This window comes from Echinops telfairi, unplaced genomic scaffold (genome assembly GCF_000313985.2).
Source record: "Echinops telfairi isolate 266 unplaced genomic scaffold, ASM31398v2 ScPeMD7_6;HRSCAF=24_1, whole genome shotgun sequence".
NCBI classification, from domain to species: domain Eukaryota; kingdom Metazoa; phylum Chordata; class Mammalia; order Afrosoricida; family Tenrecidae; genus Echinops; species Echinops telfairi.
Window position 1 is genome coordinate 11,445,517 of NW_022103903.1, and position 22,915 is coordinate 11,468,431.

Here is a 22,915-nt window from a genome sequence, read left to right on the forward strand (position 1 = left end):
GCTTCCGACGGGGCCTACGGCAGGGGTCCCCCAGGCCCCCCTCACCAGGTTGCGGATCTTGAACGCGAAGTCGGAGGAGATGGGGCTGTACTGGAAGGTGCAGTGCGGGCTCCCGCGCAGACCCGGGCTCAGCTGCAGCAGCAGCAGCACCAGCAGCGGCAGCGGCAGCGGCGAGGGGATCAGCAGTCGGGATTACTGCCGACGCTTCTGTCAGGTGAGGCTCCCTCTCGTCACCCCGGCCCAGGGCCTCCAGGCGCCTCCTGGTTACCTCGCCTTCTGGTCTGGGCTGTGTCGGTTGCTCGCTCTTTTAGTCTAACGAGGAGGGTGAGGTGACGCTCCCCTCCACCTATCCGGCATGGGGTGGGGGGTGGGGATCGGGGCCTGGGTGACCAGGCGGAGGGTTGTCGAGACCTGGGGGTTTGTCAGAGGTGCTGGAGGGAGCAGGGCAGGGTCACCTGGCCGGAAAGCTACGCACTGACATGCCTCCCGTGCCCCAAACCGAGCCCTTCCTACCCGAGGGTCCCGCCTTTCTTAAGCTTCCTACCCAGTTCCTCCTCACCTTCTTAGGACCCTCAAACATTTCCCACCTTCTTTTCTCCCTTTGCCCGCTACCCCACCCCCTCCCCTTTCTGGGATGGAAGACCTGCCATCTCTCTACTGCCCCCTCTCCTGTCACTCCCCCCCTTGCGGGTCTCCTGTCATCCCAAACTCTGGATCCCCTTGGGCCACTTCACCAGTTAGCTTTGGGGGCGTTGACCCGTAGTGGCTGAGTGACTTTGGGGCGTGGAGGGGTGTGGGGTGGTGTCTGGGAAGTTAAGGCAATGAGGTTTGCCATCCTTTCCTCTTGCTCCCTCATCCTACTCCCCCTAACACCCGCTTTCTCCTAATTCACTGTACTGTGAGAAAGTCGTTTTCCTTAAACGGTTGCTTTCGTTGCACACTATATTTTGTACTACAGTGTATGAAATAAAAATAAAGTATCCGAACAGTGACAGTACATACTTTTTTCCCTTTTAACTTTGTCGACTGGCACGAGAATTATAGTGTATATGGTATTTGAACGTAATAAGATATTACAGCACCAGTACTTGTCTAGGGTTAAAATTGTGTAATCTGTATTCAGATCTATATGTAATTTAATCGTTTTATTCTCACACACAACATACTTGCTAGTAAACTATTTTAGATTTTTATTTTTTACCTACTCCTTTTCCACCGGCTCTCCCCTTCACCCCCCTACCCCCCTTTTGGGCTAATTACTCTACGTAAATAGGGTTTAGATCAGCTCCACTTCCTAGCTTTGTGACCTTGGACAAGTTACTTGATCTCTAGTTTCCTCTTTTCCTAATAGGGGTGGTAGATAATGAATGAATATGAAGTTGATGGATGTTACCTATGAATTTCATTTCTGGTAACATATTTGAATTAAAGTGGGCATCGTGTTTGGTGACATTTGATTCCCTTCCCCCTCTTTCCAAGCATTTTCAAAGTAATTAAATTTATTTATTCTTAAACTTTATTTCAAGAAACAGAATAAGAATAATTAAAATGGATGAAGTTGACTTTTTCAGTTCAGTTTTTAATTCTTTAGTTTAAATTGTCTCTTGATTTTATTTTTCTATTTGACCACTACCATACATAAGTACATTGAAGTTACCTTTCTCTGGAGAGTCAGTTTTCATTGGCATTGCTGTGTATTTAGTGCCTCTTGAAAATGCATTTTGTTTTTGGTTTTGATATTCACTGAATTAAAAAGCCCAGTATCTTTTAGAACACTTGCTTTCTAGTTTGTATCTCTCTTATCTACTAGTATGAATTGTCTTCGAATTAATTCTGACCTCCAAACCAAGTTGTCAGTAGATTCTATAGGCAATTTAAACTTCTGAGAATTAGGTTGCATCTATTTTTTATTTTTAACATATTGACTGGCTTTTTTTTCCTTCCTTATGCCTTTGCTTTTTTTTTTATCAATAATGAGCAACTTGATTTTTTGATTATTTTTAGCTTGTAATTTACTTTGTCAACTGCCACCTTAAATGCATACTCTCCATCTTATCTTATTCACAATTATGTATGTATGTTTAATTATTAGAGACTTTGAGGACCAAGTTTATATGGAGAATTTTTAATTATACTTTTTCTGTTTCTTGAAGCAAAGATTAAGAACAAATAAAATTGACTATTTCTAAATAATTGACATTTTCCAAAGGAAATAAACGTAAATAGGAAGAATTTAGTGAATTTTTATTCTATATTGTTAAAGTTATTTGTGTTAGACTTTCTTTCATGTTAGCGATTTTACCTGAAACCGTGTCTGTTCTCTATGTAGGTGAGTTTTGGGAGGTCCTTTGTTGTATTAAAACCTTAAAATGGAATAAAAGATTCAGTTGAATTTTTCCACTCTTTGATAAAATGTTAGTATAGTTAATATTAAGAGCCCTGGTAGCATAGTGGTTAAGTGCTAAACTGCTAACAGAAAAGTCTGTATTTCAAACCCTCCAGCTGTTGTGTGGGAGAAAGATGTGGCAGTTTACTTTCCTAAGATTTTCAACCATCCAAACCCTATGTGGCAGTTCTACTCATTCCTTTAGGGATGCTATGGGTTGGAATCAATTTAATGGTAATGAGTTATAGTAAATCCCAGTTTTATTTCCCAATAAAGGGAGAAGTGTATTACATAATCTAATTTCAAAAAATCCTTCCCCCCCAGAAAAGATCTGATTTCTTAGTATTTACTGAGGGTAATATTAAGTAACTTGCACTCTTTATTAAAATGACTTAATTGTGAATAATCATACTTAGGTAAGTGACAGTTAACTAAATATATAGAGTATACACACAATCTTGAGAAGAAAGGTTCCAATATATCTTCTTTAGTAAGAGGAAATAATATGACTCAAAGTTTCATGGCACTTTGTTGTGTAGTTAAAAGGAGAGAGGAAGGAACACTACTTTTTGAGAGTTTCTTGTGTCTTCTATAGCGTGGAAAAGTAGAACAAGACTGGTAATGTAAGTGATAGATTATGCATGCGTTTGAGGATATACTTTTCTATTTGAGAAGCAATGCTGGTAATTGTAAAAATCACAAAAGATTACTTCCCTAGGCTTAAACCGATTTTTGAGATGATATACAGTATTTAGAAGATTGAAAGTTGTGAACTCTAGTTACATAATGCTAGTAGGATTGAATTAACTGCCCCTTCCTTGATTCAACAAGTATGTAAATAGAATTGTCCTTTGATTTTTCATTATGCTTTAAGGTGGAAAGGAGGGAAAAGTGACTTTTATTGAGTATCTGCTAACTCTTCAGGTTTGAATGAAGTTAACTTGTCTGCATTTTGATAGATGGACAAGCTGGAATTTGAACTTTTAATTTTTGTTGAAAGTCAGAATGGCAGATTGAATTGACAAATCCTCAAGTAATTTTGAAATGAATGAATTAATTATTTGGCAGTGGTGGTACAAAGGGAATAAAAAAGTTATTGGGAGTACTTGGAACCATAGATGAAGGAGTTTAAAAAATACATTCATGGTGCTACAGTTGTAAAAGATGTTTCAAGAAACAGATCATTATTGTCTCTGTGACTTGTGATTTGTTGTGAAGATTTTCCTGATTCCTGAAGGTTGTATATGGGGAGCCCTGGTGGGTTTGCATTGGGCTGCATACCACAAGGTCAGTAGTTCGAAACCACCAGTTGCTTCAAGGGAGAAAGGACTTTCTACTTCTGTAAAGAGGTAAAGGTTTGGGAATGCACAGAGGCAGTTCTACCTGTGTCCTGTCGGATCACTATGAGTCAGCATTGACTAGATGGCAGTGAGTTTTTTTGTTTTGTTTTAGTAGAAACATTTGATATGTTAATTAAAGTAGACTTTCAAATTATCCCCCCCCCCCAGGGTGGTTAATAGCCATCATACAAGGCTACCATGAGAATAAATAAAATGAGAGAACAAAGCCGAAGTGTTTAGTAATAGACCTAGCATAAGTTATTATTAAACTGATTTTTGAGATTTGACAGATTTAGAAGATTGAAAGTTTTGAATTGTACCACTTGGTGCCACCAAGTTGATTTTAACTCATAGTGACCCCACGCGACAGAGTAGAACAGCCCTGTAGGGTTTTCTAGACTAATCTTTATGGAACAGGATGACCAGGTCTTTCTTATGAGGAGTAGTTGAGTAGGTACAAACCAAGAACCTTTCCGTTAGCAGCTGAGCGCTTAACCAATTTTGCCACCAAGGCCCCTTACGAACCCCATGTGTTGCCATCCAGTTGATTCCAGTTCATATTGACCCTATAGGACAGAATAGAAGTGCTATGTAGGGTTTCTGAATAACACTGACTTTTCTGTTAGTACTCAAGTACTTAACTATTGTGGTCATAAACCACCAAGGTTCCTGCATAGCACATAGACAAGTTTAAGTGTAGAGTGACTATTACTTTTTCTTCTATGTGAAATCATCTGAAGGTTTAAGGTTGACAATATAGATAATCTAGTTATATTTGATTTAGTTATCATGCAAAAACTTTAGAGAAAATTAAACAATGTTGGGATTCTAAAATTCTATTTAACTAGAGAAGCCACAAGCTTTTGGTGCAGGACTAAATTATAGTATACATAGACAGTTACCTTTTTTTCTGTCAGTGGTTCTCAGCTTGAGGATACTTTTTTCCTAAAGAGAATATTTGGCTATATGTGGAGACATTTTTGATTGCCTGGTTATTAGAATTTGCTACTGGCATACACTGTGTAGTGAGGAACCAAAGATACTGTTGAAAATCCTATATAGTACACAAGATAGTCCTCACACACAAAGAATTATCCAGCCCAAAATATCCATAGTACTGAGCTTGAGAAATTGTATTATCCCCTCACTGTTGAACTTAATGGGATGCTGATATCAATTGCCTGATATACATGACAAAAATTATTTACTTGAATAATTTTAAACAATCATGTGATAGGTGTGTAAAGGACAGTGTAATTGAAAAAGATTGGTCTCATTATATATAACACTTGATTATCTCTTATTTTAGAGAAATTACATAGTTTTAAGGAAAAAATAATCCTACTTTCTAGTTTTGGTACAGAATTGATAAAATACTTAAATACCTGTAAATTGATTTTTAACTCACCCTTGACTCAGTTCGGATTCATAACAACCTTGTAAGACTGGGTAAAGAACTGCTCCTTAGAGTTTCTGAGACTAAATTTTTTTTTTTTAATCATTTTATTAGGGGCTCATACAACTCTTATCACAATCCATACATACATCAACTGTGTAAAACGCATTTGTACATTCATTGGCCTTATCATTCTCAAAACATTTCCTCTCCACTTAAGCCCCCGGCATTAGGTCCTCATGAGACTAAATTTTTATGGGAGCAGAGAGCCTCATCTTTCTCCTGTGGATTGGCTGGTGGGTTTAAAGTGCTGACCTTGAGATTTGTAGCCCATCCTAATTCACAGTGCCAGCAGGGCTTCTTAATAGGTTCTTAAGGTATAATAATAACGCTTTAAACCAATTTTTATTATTAATTGGCATTCTTTAAATTCATTTTTAATTTTTATTTGTTTTTGTGTACATAGTTCAAGAACTCATACGACTTAAATATCAGGAATTGTGTATTCTGGCTAATAGAGAACTGATTTAAGTGACTGAAACAAGGTGAAGGCTTACTTGACTCTGATTGCCTCATGATCCATTAGAGTTGCTGGAATTCCAGCCATCGCTTCTAAATACTAAATGGAAAGAACAGGCTGACTCTTTGGGTAAGCCCAAAAAAGCTTGCCCTAAATCCTACTAAATGACTTTTAAAATCTTGCTAGCTAGCTGTCCCCATCTGGGAGGGAAAAAAGAGTTTGGAAGGGTAGTTTTTGCTTAAGATTTTGTTTAGTAAGGAGGGAAAACAATGGACATTGTAGTGGCAACAAACCTCCCCCCCTCCATTTATACCAAAAGCAGTGATTGCACCCCATCCGTTTCTTCCTGTATTCTTACTCTCTAGAGGCAATCACTTGCAACTTTTTCACTACCATGTTTATAAATATTTTACCCTTTTCCTCTTCCAGTGAAAGATGTGATCAGTTGGCCTAGTTAAGAGTAGAGGGAGAAACAGCAGCACCATCTCATTATACAGCAGCATTCTATTATTTAAAAAAAAATTTTTAATGGTTTTATTAGGGCGCTCATACAACTCTTATCACAATCCATACATACATCAATTGTGTAAAGCACATTTGAACATTCACTGCCCTCATCATTCTCAAAACATTTGCTCACCACTTAAGCCCCTGGCATCAGGTCCTCTTTTAAAAAAATTTTACCTTGTTTTCTGCTCTCCTCTTCTTTCATAGTTTCTGCTGATAAGTCTGAGCATATATTTTACCTTGTTTCCTCAATAACTCTCTTCCTCCCTGTACCATAATCCTCTTGTTTCTGAGTTTCTTGTGGTTCAATCTTTCCAGAGAATTAGGAGTTAGTCTCTATTGTTTCCATAGAGAAAAGGGAATGGAGGAGATTTTAAACTGATCTTTTCTTTTTGTCTCCACCTCTACTTTAAGAGGTATATAATGCTTCCAATTTTATGAGATTTTTCTAGTGTTTTGTAGCATAAAGAAGCATGTTTTTGTACTCCCTCTGCTGATGTCTTGACCTTCAGCTACTTAGCTAAATCATTTGTTGCTCATCTATATGATTTCCACTTAAATGTTGTTATAGCCCTTTTTTTCCCTTTTTTCACTTAAATTTGTGTTCAATCTGCCACATTTAACTGGAAGTTTTAAATTAGATTTCTAAGTAGAAAAAGAATAATAAGATATGAAAGATGACAAAGTATTAACACATATTTCTATTTATTTATTTTGATAAAGAATATCCTTACTTTCTGAACTATCTTATAGTAATATTAATAGCTAGAAATTAACTCATCATATTGATGTGCTTTATGGGTTCTTTTCTGGCATAGATATTTATACTTCTAAATTACAAATTAAAATTTTAGCTCTATAAATTTAATATTCAAAACTTGACAGATTTAGATTGTTTTTGGTGTTCATAAAAGGCAAATATTAAAGGAAAGTGATTTTTTGTTATAATTAAGAAAATAAACTTTAGATCTTTAAATTGTATTTAGGTAGCTAAATGCCTTTGTTGTCGTTTAATGCCTCTTTTTTTTAAGTTAACAATGAATTACACTGATTGTTCATTATGTATGACATTATTTGTAATAGCAGATCATTGAAAACATTAATGCCCAACATCAGGGAGAGTTATTACATCAAATGGATTCCTATGTTTACCCCATAACCTATTTTATGAAATACTTATTCATATGGGAAGCTGCTTATGATACAATAACTACTGAAATAATATAGGAAACAAGGTATTTCATTTTTCTGGGGAAGAAAAGAGTAAAGAAATTAATGATTAGCAGTGGGTAGCTTCTTAGTGGTGGGGATATATTGGTAAATTTTAGTTTATTTATACTTGTTTTTAAGTTTTTCTTGATTAAATATACTAGTTTTATTATTTGGAAAAAATAAACTATCAATAAGGTAAGCTTTTTTTTTCCTTCACAAGGTGTTTACCTTCTATGAAGATAAATTTGAGTTTGAGTAACATTTAACTTGGCTCCTTTTTTGTATCCCCAAAGTATTTGAAATTCTCTCTTACTGTAATGAATTGGCTAGGTGAACTGAAAAGAGCACATTAGTTAACTAACCAATGAAATCCCAAACCTAACTTCTTTGTGTGCAGTCTATCATTAGATAAATGTTGCATTTTAAATAACCACTCATTCGTGGTAGTTTGTGAAGAAGAAAAAATCCTGATGGTAGAATATTTTTAAAAGAGTTCACTATTTATAAGTTTTTAAATATTACCATTATTTTACATTTCAGCTAAACAGAGTACCAGTTGAACTGTTTAATGGCACTAAGACTATTTTATTTCCCTTTCAAATTGTGATTAAGTATTCCTTAACAATCATAAACAAAAGTAAAATATTTTTACTTTAACAAATTGAGCATTAGTAACAGAAAATCTGATGAGCTATGGAAGACATCAAGAACAGCATATACAAGGAAAGCAAAGTCATCAAAATAGCAGGAAAAAAGAGATCAACGTGTGTATTAGTCTAGGTACTTTGGAGAAACAAATCCACAGCAACTCATATATAAGAGAGAATTTTATGTAAAGAAAAGGTGCATCACGAAAACATCCCAACCCAATGCTGCCCAAGCCCACAAGTCCAACATTAACCCAACACCAGTCCACAAAGTCCTCCACCTCACAAAACTGAGGCAATGATGCCGACTGCAGGAGGAAAGCTGAGTCCGTGAATGAACAAGCATCTCAGCACTAGCAGGGGTCTCCACACGGCTGCTCCAGCACCCAGGGCTGCATCGGGATAGGTCCATGTATATTCTCCTTGGTGATGTCTTGGAGGAAGTCAAGCTTGCAAGCTGAAGCAGGGAACTGCTAAGACAGCTGCACCCGGTACAACCATCACAAAACAAGAGACCTGAGAACTAGAAAGGCGAGGCTTCACCACCCATTTATCCCTCCGCCTTTCAACCAGCACCACATGTGATTATCGGCCAGGCTGGCACAATTAACTAACTCAACGTGGATCTCAGAAGAGACTCTGAAACTTGCTCTTAATCATAGATTAGCTAAAGCAAATGGAAGAAATGATGGCGTAAAATAACTGAACAGAAAATTTCATAGGGCAGTTCAAGAAACAAAGTAAAATTTTCTTAAGAAATGTGTAAAAACCAGGTACTGAAAACCAAAAAGGAACATGCTTAACATATCTTAAACTGAAAGATCTCAAGAAAAAATTCAAGTCTAGAGTTGCAATCATGAAAGATTTTATGGGAAAAATATTGAATGATGCAGGAAGCATCCAGAAAAGATGAAAAGAATACACAGTCACACTACCAAAAAAGAACTAGTCAACAACATTCAACCATGTCAGGGGGAAGCATATGATCAAGATCCAACAGGACTGAAGGAAGAAGTCCAGGCTCCACTGAAAGCATTAGTTACAAACAAAGCTATATGAATTGACATAATACCAATTGAAGATGAAGGCAGAGAGAAAATTATATTCATTTATAGTTGGAGGATAACTCTAGCTGGTCAGTGTAAGTTTGAGGAAGAAGGGGTGTTGGCATTACTTTTTTCTGACTTCACTTGGTGGGGAAATCATTGTACAGAGTAGTAAATGGAGAAAAGCTAAGGAAAAGAAGTGGTATCAGTAGATCATAATAGGTGTTTAATTATTGCTTTATGTATCATGAAAATGAGTGTATATATGTACTAATGTTTAATATCCTAATAAAACATTACCAAAAGTGTGTTTCTGTAGAGTCAATTCTGATTAGAACTGCTCCATAGTATTTTCTTTATTGTAATCTTTATGAAAGCAGGTCACCAGACTTTTCTCATATACTGCTTGGTGGATTTGAACTACCAACCTTTAGGTGAGCACAAATTGCTTGTACCTCCTAGAGATTTAGAAACATGTACACAGTTTATTAATATATTTTTATTACATACACTTCTGCAGCTAGAGCTTAGTGACATCAATCAGCATCTGTTTTGATTAACATAAAATTAGAATGTTCTAACTAACCACTACTCATTGTTGCCTTGGCTTGCTGAAAGTGAGGAGTACTTTAAGCACTTGCTGATGAAGGTCAAGGATTGTAGCCTTCAATATGGATTACAACTCAGTGTGAAAAAGACCAAAATCCTCACCACTTGACCAATATGTAACAAGATAAATTTAGAAAAGGTTGAAGTTGTCATGACTTTTATCTTGCTTGGATCTACAATCATTGCTCACAGAGGCAGCTGCCAAGAGATCAAAAGACAGGTTGTGTTATGTAAATCTGCTGCACAGGACCTCTTTAGAGTATTGAAAAGCAAGGGTGTTACTTTGAGGACTAAGGTGGGCCTGACCCAAGCCATTGTATTTCCAAATGCCTCATGTGCATGTGAAGTTAAGACATTGAATAGGATGAATGAAGAAGAATTGATGCATTTGAATTGTGCTGGAGAAGAATATTGAAAGTACTATAGACTGCTAAAAATAAACAAATCTGTCTTGGAAAAAGTACAGCCACAGTACCCCTTAGAGGCTAGGGTGGCAAAATGACTTCTCACATAATTTGGACGTTGTCAGGAGGGACCAATCTGGAGAAGGACATCATGCTTGGTAAAATAGAAGAACAAAGAAAAAGAGGAAGGCCCTCCTTGAGATGGATTGATACAGGTCTTTTTGCTTGTTTGTTACAGTGTTAACTGCTGGGATCACAGAGAAAGAGATCAAGAAGGTAGTATCCTTCACAATAGCCAAGCATTAATTGAAATATTGAGGGATATACTGGTACCTAACCAAAGAAAAAAAGAGAACAATCTGTACAAGGAAAACTACAGAACATTGTTAAAAGAAACCACAAGGGAACTTCACAACTGAAAAAAAAAATCCCATGTTCGTGGATCAGTAGATCAATATTGTAAAGATGTCAATCCTACTTAAGGTACTATGTGGATTCAGTGCAATCCAATACAAATACCTGCATCATTTTTCAAAGAAATGGAAAATCTGACTACTAACTTCATATGGAAAGGAAGGAAACACAGAATTGGCAAAGAACTCTTCACGAAGAATAAAGTGGGTGGGTTTGCATTACCTGACTTCAAAACTTAGTATTCAGCCACAGTTGTCAAAACAGCATGGTACTGGTATAATGATAAATATACCATTAGCAATAAAAAGAGCAGAATACAGTGCCCCCCCCCTCCCGTGCCCTCCCCAATCAAATGGGAAATAGATGCCCTTTTCAACAAAAGGTACTGGACAAACTGGGTATCAACCTGCAGAAGAATGAAGCAAGACCCTTACCTCATCCTATACATAAGGACAGATTTAAGGTGGATCACAGACTGCCAGATAAAACCCCAAACTCTCAAGATTATCAGTGGAAAAAACCAGTACAGGGAATACATGGGGTATCAGAATTAAGGAAAGATACACTCCCAGAGGAAGATATTAGACTGGTGGGACATACTAATGATAAAACACTTGTGTGTATCGAAGGACTTTAGCAAGAGAGTAATAAGGGAGCCTACAGAGTTGGCAATGATATTTAGTAGTGGCATATCCAATAAAGGACTTATTACTAAAATCTACAGAATCCTGCAACCTTATAACAAGAGAAAAAAAAATCCACCGAGGAGGTGGGCAAAAGACTTGAACAGAAGATTCACAAAGAAGGAAACCCTAATGACCAATAAACATGAGAAAATGATTATGACCATTAGCCAGCCAGAAAATGCAAATTAAAATAACGATGAGATACCACCGAACACCCACAAGTGTAGCCCAATTTGAAAAAAGCAGAAAGCAACAAATGTTGGAGCGGGGTGTAGTGAGATAGGAACTCTCATTCAGTGCTAGTGAATGAGATATGTACAGCCACTGTGGAAAGCAATTTGATGATACCTAAAACATGGAAATCAAATCATCTTATGACCCAGCAATTCCACTATTGGGCATATACCCCGAAGAAATAAGAAACAGGCCATGGCAAGACATCTGCACTCCAATGTCCACCACTGCGCAATTCACAGTTGCAAAGAATTGGAAACATCCTGAATTTCCTCAATATACGAATGCATTTAAAAACTTTGGCATATACACACAATGGAGTTCTACACATCCCTAGAAAATAGTGATGAAATGCTTAGGTTCGAGTTTCTGGCCAGGAGGGGTTGGCCCACCTAGGTGTGCGTTACACCTGTATTGGCCCATGTAGGCCAGGTGAATTTGATTCAGCCAGTGGGGTCGACCAGTATCGTCAATCACGCTTACCAGCAGGGTGGGGTGGGGTGGGGGAGAGACCCGAAAAGCCAGAAATTTGTTGTGGTGTGTTCTCTCCCAGTGCCTGCAACACTGCAGTGCAGCCGGACTACGAGTCTGGCGCAACTGTGCCACGGATTCTGTTTGGCTTGTGGTACATTTACTGTAAAGCCTGAAATTGTTTCTAACCTATATAAAACTCACTTAGATTACAAACCAGGTTTCGGGGTCAGTTCTTTCTCTTGCGAAGCCAAGGACCGAGGTATATCTCTCCCATGAGAGAGAGATCTAACAAGATGATGAAGCACCTCATCTCATGGGAAGAGTTGGAGGATATTGTGCTGAGCAAAGTTAGACATGCACAAAAGGACAAGTGCAACCTAAGTCCACTGAGGTAAGTACAAACAATGGAACGTCCATTGGGGAAAATGTACATATTGCACAGTTCGGGGAGGAGGACCCAGATACTCAGGCAAGAGCCAGGCCAAACACTGTGATTCATAAGTCATCAAATAAAAGAAAGAAAAAAATTAAAAAGATGCAGATAGCATCCGTGTTGAAAGACTTCTGCCGCTCCTTCATTTGTCTTTGTGGCCCACAGAGGAGTGGGGGAAGAAAAAAATAGCAATGGGGGAAAAGGGCATTAATCGGCTCCAGGGGAGGGTATTATGTCTCCATAGGAAAGGGAGAAAAAGAATAGACCTCATATCATTGAGCCAAACCTTTTCCCTAATCTCTTCAAATCTGCAGCAGGTTCTGAGTTGCTTCTTATCTTTCATGATCTTGACACTTGATCCGTTTTTAGAATATCCTCAGATTAGATATGTCTGATTTCTTTTGTGATTGGAATGACTTTATGCATTGTAATGAGAATACTGCAGGAAATGACTGCTTCTCAGTGCTTTATAGCAAAGCATTCACAATAATAATGTCTTATTACTGCAGTACTTGTGATATTTGCCAGAGATGAATTGGTTAGATATATGACTGTGAGTTTCTCCATTCTAAAATTATTTTATTTATTGGTAAATGTCTTTAGGGAAAGTCTTTAACATTGAAAATTTGGTTCTCCTCAGATTTGGCCAATTAATACTGGCATATATCAGTGTAACTTGTCTTGCAATATTTGTTATTGTGATGTTTGCTCTGTGGTGATTTCTTTTTTCGTCTACATTTATTGAGAATCTATTGTGAGAAAGAGCTGTTTCATTTCTAATCTTTATTCAGAGCTCTGTAATTTCTAATATTTATTCATTTGTATACAGTACTATGTTGTTGCTCAAATAACTCCTGCATTTCATTGTGTGTGTGTGTGTGTGTGTGTGTGTGATTCTGGTTTATCTTGTATTTTCTCTGAGGAAGTCGTATAATCAACAACTTCCTTGATGAGCCCAACAGCCTTTTATTGGAAAATGAAGTTTAGATTTGGCTACTAAATGTGCTCCTTGGATATTGTGTTTAGGCCCTTTCAGTGGATGAAATTAGAAATATTTTTGTGTAGATAAAGTGAAATTTTTACGATTGGTAGTCCCACGAATAACGTCATTTCCCTGAAGAGAGTAAAGACCAACATGTTTATTAAAATATTTAGCAATACAACCACTGTGGTGCTTCCTCAAATGAAAATAGAAATAACATTATTCAATCACAAAAGGACAAATATTTCATGAGACTACTGTTATGAAAAATACTTATTTTACATATTTAGAAAATTAGACTTCATGCATAGATTGTAGCAATCTATATTCAATTAAAGTATTGTTTGAAGCTCTTAAGATGTCTAGCAATTGTAATATGTCTTCTGTTTGTTGATCAGATTTTAAAAGTTACTGTCTTTGGGATAACGTTAAACGGGGTAAGAAAATATTTAAATTTCTATAAATTTTGTTCATATCTCTTTGGAAGAAGGTACTAAGACAAACCTAATACAATTGTTGCTTATAAGGACTTGTGTGTTAGGTTCGAGCCAAACTAGGCCCAGGAGGATATAGGTGGCTGGATCTTGGTGAATGAAAGAAACTGAATACAGAGAAGGTAGCAAAATCCATCCCGTCAGTGGGAAGTGAATAAGATTATAAATTGACAGGGATTAGGACAGACTGTTTCAGATTGAAAAGGAAAGGTGTTAGGGTGTCAATATATACTTGTTCATATTTATTTTTTTGTGTGGCACCAAGTGGTAGTATGGTGTCCAAAAGACAGCAGTAAATCTTACCAAAGACTAGTGCGGAGAGAATTTAGATCCAGGATCCATTGTTTGTCAGACATTCTTTTATGCTTCTCATGCTCTGATTTGGAAAGGCCTCTCCTACTTGAGGTCAGCATAGTTAGTAGCAAGAAATTGGTTTTTACTTCTCTGCTAATAAGGACTACAAGATCTAGAAAGGTTACAAATTAACTACTCCTTTAGTAGTAGGAATGTAATTGTTTTTCCCTCTTCTACCTCCCCCTGTCACCTTCCCTCCTTCCCCTGCATTAGGCCATATTATTTGAAATTGTCTAAAACTCTGAAGGGTCTGAGATTTTATTCTACTTGGAAGCTAACAAGGTAACCTGCCACAATGTTGCATCGCTGATTATTGGTCAAAAACAACTCTATAAAGCAGGGCAAGCAGGATGATTTTTATTTCCAGGTTAACTCCTTCCACTTACTGTTTCACACAGGTGACTTGAAACAGCCCTAGAGGATGCCTTGTTCTCAATGGGTTTTTGTATCATAACTGATATAAGGGACCTAAATCTTTGAAAACAGAGTATAAGAAAATCTGCCCATCTGTACCCAAAGAAAGGCATTATCTTCATTATACTGAACAGTAAATCAGTCTGCTGTTAGAGGAGACATCACTCTATTTTTCACTTTCCCTTTAAGTATCCCTGAAAAGAAGTGCTTCCTTTTGCAAGACTAGAAATGTGAGAGACTGGAAGAGTGTCTCTCAGCAGAACGTGATTAGTATGAAGTCCTTTGAGCTGTGAATGTTCTTGGCTTTTGTTCTTCATTCTAACCTGCTCAGCTTTCATTAGTCAGCAATCTTTCTCTGTAAAGGGAAATATATATATTAAATATTTTTAGGTTTTGTTAACCATATGGTTTCTGTTATAGCTATTCACCTCTGCTGCTATACTAGGAAAATGTACATAGACAATATGTAAATGGATGAACTTGCTTATGTTCCAGTAGCATTTTATAGATATTAAAATTGAAACTTCCTCTCACTTTCATGCCACAAAGTGTTATTTTTATTATTTTTCCCGAGCCATTTAAAGAATGTAAAAGCTGTTCTTAGGTTATGGGGCATACAGAAACCGGTAACAGCCCAAACTTGAGATTTTTCCCCCCCAATTTTATTTGAATGGGTTTTCTTAATATGCTACATTGTTTAATTCAGCATTCTTGCATATAATTAGCATTTTATAACATAATTCTAAAATCTTTTCTAATAATTTATTCATAATTTGATTTTATGGTAATGAGTGAGATAACCAAATTGTATTTATTACGTGATGAGGAAACTAATGTACTGAGAAAGAAGAAGCATTGCCTAAATCCATAAATATAGTAAGTGAGAGTGTCAAGATTATTACTTCTTCCCCCTGTAATATAACTTGTGGTTTAAAATTTAACGAGTGTCATATAATCATAATAATGCATATGTCTTTCTAATTTTATTACTAGATTCTGCCACCTATCCATTTTAATTTAATAATTGATTTTAAACAAAAATGGATATAGGAGGTGATGAGCATTTGTTAACAAGGCTTGATATAGATTTGAGAGTTGAAAATTTACAGTCATCCATATGCTGTGTGACTTTTCCATAGGAAAGAATTGATTTTCTATATGAAAATAAATGTTAAAAAGCCTTTATCCTTATATATTTTCTTCATGAACTAATGTTTTGATTTATCCAGTTAAGTTTTATTCAAAAATTTAAAACTAGAAATGTTCAGAACATTTTTTATAGTAATGTCATTTTGGATTGCTTCCCTATCAGGTGGTTGAAGATTATGCTGGAAGATGGCAAGTCCCTTTGCCACAGCTTCAGGTTCTACAGACTGCACTTTGTTGTTTTACATCAGCCAGTGCATCGTTCCCAGATGAGTGTGAGCACGTACAGTATGTTTTGAGTAGTCTTGCTTTGTAAGTATTTTTTATAAAAATATCATTGCTTTTAATGTAGATGAAATTGATTTTTTTTTTTTATGGTTTCCTCGAGGGAAGGAGCTTTTCCTTGAATTTTCTTTCAAAAAGAAGTTTCATCTTCTTCATTGAGTTTTTAGGTTTAACTTAAAACATTTAAACATAATTTTATGTTTAGCTCTACAATTACATGGATTTGTGATAGACAGATTTTTATAGCCCTCCTCTAAACTTTCTGTTTTAATTTTCAAGATTGCCTAGGAAGCTCTAATGATAAATAGTAGAAGACAACTATTTAGAATTTGATGTCAAAAAATCCCCAAAACTATGCCATCAAGTTGATGTCAACTCCTAGCGACCTATAACCCTATTGGGTAGGGAGAACTGCCCTTGTGAGTTTGCAAGACTGTAACTGTTCACAGTAGAAAGCCCCATTTTTCTCCCGAGGAGTAGCTGATGGTTTCAAATTGCAGACCTTGGGGATTGCATCTCAGTATGTAACCAGTATGCCACCAGGGCTCCTGGACTTGATGTCAGAGGCCAGAAAGAAGTTAGGGAATGCCTAGTTTTTATGGTTATAAAGAACCTGCATTTACGGATTGCAAGCAGAGCAGGCATTCTAGGAGGCCAGTGGTACAGCAGTTAAAGTGTTTGCCTACTAACCTCTTAAGGTCAGCGATTGGAACACAATCCACCAGCTGTTCCTTGGAAGAAAGATGTGGCAGTCCACTTTTGTGAAGATTTACACCCATTGCTATCAACACATAAACCCAAATCCCACGGCCATTGAGTCAATTCTGACTCATAGCAATTCATAGGACAGAATAGATCTGACCCCTTGGGCTTCTGAGCCTTTAAATCTTATGGGAGCAGAAAGCATTATCTTCCTCTTCTTAAGTGACTGGTTGATTGGAACCACTGACCTTGCAGTTACCAGCTCTCCTGAAGCCCTCTATGCCACCAGCCCTCCTTTTCTAACTGAGCATCCTTACAGAGAACTTCTGAGACTATAAAATCTTTATAGAAACAGACAGTCCTCTCTTTCCCATGAAACTTGCTGGTAGGTTTGCAATGCCAACTTTGTAGTTAGCAATTTGATATGTAACCCCCAGTGCCACCAGGGATCCTTTATCACAACTGTGGAAATCTCATGGGGCAATTTTGCTTTGCTCTAGCAGGTTACCATCAGTTGGAATTGAAAAAGTGGGTTTTCATTTTTCAAAGCCCACTTAAATTATAATGAAGAAGGGACGGAGCATATAGTGACAAAGAACTAGAAAACATTGATCAGTGGAAGGTATGCTTCAAAATTTACTTGAGTATAGAAAGTAGAGCAGTTATAATTGAAATGAAGCAGAAAAATTTACAACTTCACTTCCACTCTCCCGTCCCAATTGCATTTGTGGGTTATGAAGCCACTGATCAGCACTATAAAAATGCACTAAAGAATATCAGAGTATGTCTTGATTGATGAGTAGAAATTTCTGAAACACATTTTATGTATTTTTATGTGTATACATGATTATTTTGTATAACTTTAAGGAAAAGAATCAAAATCATTTTTTACTATTTTATTATGATTTGAGTAAAAGTAAATGTTTTATATTTAACAATTCCTATTCATTTTTGTTTCATGACATTGATTTCAATACCCCAAATGTAATCTCACTTTTTCTACTTCTGTATATTTACTATTTTTTATTTGTTCTTTTCATTTGTCCCTTTCTGCCTTCCAAGTAAAACATTTTTATAAACCTTTGTAGAGGTATTTAAAAATCAAACTATCCTTTGCTTTATAAAATATGATGTAGGTAGCCTACCCATCCCTGTAGCCTCCAAAATTCCAGAGATGTGTAAAATTTAAAAGTGCAAGATAATAACATAGAAAGTAGGGAAAGTGACACTTTAAGAAAGTGCAGTTAAAGGATTAATTGAAAAGGATAAGTAGGACCATATTACTTTTAAATTGGCCATTTAGAACTTAATACAATACTCATGATTAAGTGGTGTTCATTAGGGATGTAAATAAGTTGCCACAAGTTAGGATCAGAAAACCTTAAAACAGTCATTGGTCTACAGCAACACATCCCCTCAGGCAGTAGCCATGTATCTCTCTCAGGTCTTTAGCCTCTCAGTGATATGTTTTCTTTCAGCCTCTGTTTCCATGGGCCAGGAAGCCAGCTTTCTTTTCTGCGTCATAGTCTTGGCACCACTCCTCTGTTCTGTCTCATGATCAATTACTCATGTAAGTTCAGGTTGAAGCTGAAAAAAATTAAAACAAGTCTACAAGAGCCAAAATGTGACCTTAAGTATGTCCCACTTGAATATAGAGAACATCTCAAGAACAGATGTGATACATTGAACACTAATGAACAGAAGATATGTTGAGTTGTGGGAAGACAATGAGAACATCATTCATGAAGCAAAAATGTCATTCAAAAGACAGAGAAAGAGAAATCAAAGTGCATGTCAGGAGAGATTCTGAAATTTGCTCTTCATCCAGAGTACCTAAAACAAATGTAAGAAATGATGAATTCAAAGACCTAAATAGAAAATGTCAAAGGGCAGTTCCAGTAGACAAAGTCAAATATTATAATGAAATGTACAAAGACCTAGAGTGAGAAAATCAAAAAGGAAAAACATGCTAAGCTTATCTTAAACTGAAGAAACTGAAGAAAAAATGCAAGGCTCAAGTTGCAATATTGGAAAATTCTATGTGCAAAATATTGTATGATGCAGGAAGCATCAAGAGAAGATGGAAAGAACAAACAGAGTTACTATACCCAAAAGAACTAGGTGACATTCCATCAATTCAGGGGGTAGCATATGAGCAAGAACCAGTAGTGTTGAAGGAAGAAATTAAAGCTGCATTGAATGCGTTAGCTAAAAACAAGGCTACAGGTATTGATGGAACACCAATCAGATTTTCTGTTTCTGTAAGCTGATTTACGCAGTAGAATGACTTACTTGTCTGTGGCAGGAAACTTGAAAGACAGCTACTTGGCCAACCAACTTGAAGAGAACCATATTTGTACCCATTACAAAAATAAGTCACTCAACAGAATTCTCAAATTACAGAATAACATTATTAATATCTCATGGACATAAAATGTTGCTGAAGATCACAAAAGGAATACTTCTATCTAGATTTAACAAATTAGATTTAACTAATATTCTTAAGGGAATATACCGATAAGTATATACCTAAAAGAAGTAAAAGTAACAGATACTTGTATACCAGTGTTCACTGCTGCACCACTGACAATACCAGAAGATAAAAACTCAAGTGTCTACTAGTAGATAAATGGATAAATCAAATGTGGCTTATACACACAGTATAATAATATTCTGCTATAAAAGTTCTAATAGTTAACCTGCTACATGAAAAGAATGTCAGCTGAGGGTCTCTGATTGAGATAGTGAGCCACATCTGTCTTCCTTTGGCCAGAGAGGGAGAATCCATGGCTACACTAGTCCAAAGCCTAGTACCACAAGGCAGAGGTCAGACATGCCTCCAAGCTGCAGTCTTCTTTACCCTATTCTGACACCAAACATTTATTCCAACATTCTCTTTCTGCTGGATTTGATAATACTTTGCAATCGCCACACAGAACTCAAGACAACACTAAGAATTCTGGGGGCTTGTCAGGGAAGTTAACAAGTTACCAAAAGCCAGGATCAAAAAACATTAAAGGTACTGGTTCACAATATCTCTTTTCGGACAGCAGACATGCCACATCTATCTTTTTTCTGGTCTTATAGCCACTTGGTCTCTTGTCCTCTGCTTCCATTGGTCAGGCAGCCCACCTGTTCAGCCTCCTCAGAGTCCTTGTACTCCTGCTCTGTCTCATGTCTCCTTGTCTGTCTTTGGTCATAGCATGGCTTCTGCTTCTTTGGTCTCTGGTCATGGCATAGTTTCTACTGCCTCTACCACTTTGGGCAGGGACTTGAAATGTGCTCCAATGGTAGCTCTTGTACCATGATTGCCCCAGAAGTTTTTTCTTCTGCGCCTAGGATGCCTCATTCTTATAGCCAGGGGAATAGCAAAATGGGCATATCCCTGAGTTTCAGTCTTCTGTACCTTATTTGCATGGTCCCACCCCATCAGACTTCAGACCAAGAACAGACTACAAAGAAGGAATAGGCTGTCCACTTTTGAGAAAATAACCATAGAAAACCTTAGAGACAATAAGGAAAGCCTTATGGACAATTGAAGCATTGTTGGATGCTGAAAATCTCATGAAAAGAAGCAGAACATTGTGGGACATTGTGCCAGAAGGTGAACCCTTCATTTACATTTACTTGGATGTGCAAAGAACCCGCGGTGATCCTGTTAAGCATTGGGTGGCTAACCCCAAGTTGGCAGTTCAAACCACAAGTTTCAGGGAGAAAGATGAGGCTCTCTGCTCCTATACAGATTTATAATAATCTCAATACCGCCAAGCAGCAGTTCTACTATGGCTATAGGGTGACTGAGTTGGAATTGACTCCATGGCCGGATTTTTTTTAATGTTGTGCAACCATTACCACAGTCCAATTTCAAATATAAACAAACATAACTCTACATAGAAATTCAGTACTCCTGAAGTAATAGTCTCCATTTCATCCTTTTCTTCGGTCCCTGGAAACTATTAATAAACATTGGTCTCTATGCCTTTGTCTTTACTGGACATTTCATGTATGTAGGTTCATGCAATATTTGTCCTGTACCTAACTTAACTGAACATATATTATCAAGGTTAATTCTAGTTAAAGCATATATTAAAATCTCATTTCTCTTTATGGATGTATAACCTAGAATTTAGATGTACCACATTTTGTGTAGCCATTCATCTGAATATGCCCATTGTTGCTGAATAATATTGCATTATACATATATACATGTGTACCACATTTTGTTAGTTTATTCATTTGTTGATGGACACTTGGGTGGTTTTCACCTTTTTTCCTATTTTGAATAATGCTGAAATGAATGATAGTGTACATGTAGAAGCTTTTTCTTTAAGGAAATTGGGAAGATTTCTTTTCAAATGATTGCTTTACTCTTGATTCGTTTTATGTCTTTACCCTCTTAAATAGTTAGGTTCATAAAATAACAGTTTAGAGATATGTTTATTGTGGAATTCTCAGAACTTTTATTTATTACATTTTAATAAACTATATATACCTTTATAGTTTCTGTTTTTAAAAACAGTAGTCTTTATTTGTGATTTACTTTGAAAAAGGGAAGAAGTTAAAAAAAATACAACTTCAGTGGCCTAGGCCAAGTATCCATAGATAAAGTTTAATTATCTTCAGGAACTATTTGTGCAACTTTATATGGTTGCTAAATGACATTAAAATTTCCATGTTAATGATTATTGTTGTTAGATGCCATCAAGTCTGTTCTGACCCATAGTGACCCTATGCACAACAAATGAAACACCACCTGTCACCTGTCACCTTCACAATTGTTCCTAGGCTTGAGCCCATTGTTAGCCACTGTCAATACGTTTGGTTGAACACCTTCTTTTACACTGCCCCTGCCCTTCATCAAGCATGATGTCCTTCTCCAGGAACTGATCTCTTCTGACAGCAGGTCCTAAATATGCAAAATCAAACCTCAGCATCTTTGCCTCTAAGGAGCATTTCGGCTATACTCCTTGACTTGTCTCTTTGGCAGTCCGTAATACTTAGATTATATACTCTAGCATCACAATTCATTGATTTTTAAAAAAAATTTTTTCCTTATTTAGGGTCCTACCTTCTCACACAGATGAAGCAATTGAAAATACTGTGCCTTGGGTCAGGCATACTTTAATCTCAAAGTAACATCCTTGCTTTTCCATACTTTCAAGAGGTCTTGTGTGGCAGATTTGCCTAATACAACTCGTGTTTTAATCTCTTGACTACTGCCGTTTGATTTCTTGACTGCTGCTTCCATGAGCATTGGTTGTGGATACAAGCAAGACAAAGCCTTTGGCAACTTTAACCTTTTCTCCATTTATTGTGATGTTACCTATTGGTCCAGTTGTGAGGATTCTGATCTTCTTTATATTGCGTTGTAATCCACACTGAAGGCTGGCATACTTGATCTTCATCAGAAAGTACGTCAAGTCTTCCTCACTTTCAGCAAGCAAGGTTATATCATCTGCATATCAAAGGTTGTTAATAAGCTTTCCTCTAAGCCAGATACCCCATTCTTCTTTATATAACCCAGTGTCTCTGATGATTTGCTCAGCAGACAGATTAAATAAGTATGGTGAGAAGATACAATCCTGTCACATACCTTTCCTGATTTTAAACCAGGCAGTATTTCTTTGTTCTGTTTCCACAACTGCCTCTTGATCCATTTATAAATTCCTCAGGAACACAATGAAGTGTTCTGGAATTCCCATCCTTTTCCCCTTAGATATATTTCTTTGTACCTTGTAACAAATGTAACACATTTGTTAAAATCTTACTGAAATTAACATTTTCTGAATGAATCCTAGATGATCAATGCAGATTTAAAAATACATATATTTATTAACATAATATAGCTATTATACCTTGGGTGCCCTGGTGGCATTAGTGGGTTATGTATTGGTTTGTTAACCACATGGTCAGCAGTTCAAAACAACCAGCTGCTCCACAGGAGGAAGATGAGGCTATCTACTCTCGTAAAGCGTTTTTAGTCTCGGAAATCCATGGGTGAAGTTCTACCCTGTGCTATAGGGTTGCTGTGAGTTAGAATTGACTCATTGGCAGTGGGTATTATTGTTTAAGATTCTTTAAAAAGCTGTATTCAAGGAACTATTGAACATTATTATTCACTTATTCTTTCTAGGAGTTTCTTTGAGTTGCTGCTATTTTTTGGAAGAGATGAATTTTATGAAGAGCCCTTAAAAGACATTCTTGGATCATTCCAGGTAAAACAGTTTACT

At 36.8% G+C, this 22,915-nt stretch overlaps 1 protein-coding gene across 1 annotated transcript in view; it reads left to right on the forward strand.

Annotated features, from left to right (window-relative positions):
* The first annotated feature begins 162 nt into the window (after positions 1–162).
* ZNF654 (zinc finger protein 654) overlaps positions 163–22,915 on the forward strand; it is a 60,430-nt gene continuing 37,677 nt past the window's right edge. The window contains exons 1-3 of the mRNA XM_045286244.1: positions 163–214; positions 15,865–16,010; positions 22,819–22,900. The gene's annotated coding sequence lies outside the window, so the exon portion shown is untranslated. The remainder of the gene's footprint in view (positions 215–15,864; positions 16,011–22,818; positions 22,901–22,915) is intronic.